Source organism: Orycteropus afer, unplaced genomic scaffold, assembly GCF_000298275.1.
Source record: "Orycteropus afer afer isolate SDZICR_OR568_19922 unplaced genomic scaffold, OryAfe1.0 scaffold00695, whole genome shotgun sequence".
In the NCBI taxonomy this organism is placed as follows: Eukaryota; Metazoa; Chordata; class Mammalia; order Tubulidentata; family Orycteropodidae; genus Orycteropus; species Orycteropus afer.
Genome location: NW_006922282.1, coordinates 955,508 through 957,154, shown reverse-complemented (window position 1 = coordinate 957,154; position 1,647 = coordinate 955,508).

The window sequence follows — 1,647 nt, the reverse complement described above, 5'->3', positions numbered from 1 at the left end:
AGATTGCCATAACTTCCTTCCAAGGAGTGTCTGGTGGGTTTGAACCTCTAGTCTTCTGGTTAGCAGTCGAAAACCTTAGGCACTACACCATCAAAGCTCCCTTTTATAAGTTAACCAAAAAAAACAAACTCACTGCCATCCAGTCAGATCCAACTCTGAGGCAGTATCACGACAGAAGTAGATTGCCCAATATTCCTTCCAAGGAGTGGCTGGTGGGTTTGGACCACCAGCTTTCCGGTTAGCAGTCAAAGCCTTAGGCACTATGCCACCAGAGCTCCCCTTTTACAGTTTAGCAAATATAATTAAATACAAAAACAATGAAACTTCATGGGGAAGGTCTTTATTAGTTCACTTCATCTGGATTTTTTCCAGATTTTGTGAAACTAGATTCAGCACTCTGGGTCTAAGTCAATAAAAGTAATTATTTTTGACAAAAATGTTGTTTTCAAAATAACAATATATTCCCTCCTGTCAGTGCATTTGCTCAACTAATAGAAACATTCTTGATATAAATACTTCAGTCCTCAACTCAATTTCACCTTCTCCATGATGTCTTTTTCTAAAATGTGATTCTTCACGTTTTGTTGTGTATTCTTCTTTCTTTGATGAAGGACTGAAAGTTTTCACTTGTTTTATTGCACCTTTATTCTGTTAACTCCCCACATATTTTTTTGGCAACCATGAAATAAATTATTTGGATCAATCATTGACTCTCACTGCTGAATGCCTCATAATCCAATTCAAGAGAAAGCATATCATGCTAACTAGTAACTGCTGTTCAGAGGAAGAGAACCCCAGTGAAGGGCAGGGTCACCAGGAAAGCCCTCTTTTTAAGCAACTATTTAGTGGAGATATAAGGAAAGAGAGGGCATTATTAGTTCAGTGGAAAAATTCCCACCTTCCATGTGGTAGACTCAAATTTGATTACAACCAATACACCAAGTACAGCTACCACAAATCATGTACTCAAAAAAACTCTCTGCCATTGAGTCATTTTCTGACTCATAGTGACCCCTCCTTGGGTTTCCTAGGTGGTATCACTATGGAAATAGACTGCCCAATCTTCTTTGCAAGGAGTGGTTGATGGGTTTGAACCACCAGCCTTCTGGTTAGCAGTCAAATGCTGTAGGCACTACAATACAAGGGCTACCACAAATCTGTTGGTGGAGGCTTGTATGTTGCTATGATACTGAACAGATTCAGAGAATCTTCCAGAGTAAGACAGACTAAGGCCTCGTGGTCTACTTCCAAAAATCAGCCAACAAAATGTCTATCAATAACACAGTCTGATCCTCAACAGGTCATAGGGATTACACAGGAGCCAGAAGCAATTCATTCCATTGTAAATAGAGTGACCATGAGTCTGTCTCTGACTCTAAGGTACCTGACCATATCACAACATGAAGAAAGAAAATTTACCAGATGAATAAGTCAAAAGGAAAATTTCAAAAGGAGGTGCAAGGTGATGGGGGAGTGGACACCAAAAATTCAGTTTGAAGTAGTTCAATGAGTCTTAGCTAAACTCCACACTATTCTCAAGGTATGTCTGCATTTCTGTGTTATTATTATTATTATTATTTTTTTTTTAATTAGGATTTGGGTGAAGATTTACAGAGTAAATTCACTTTTCATACAGCAGTTCACATA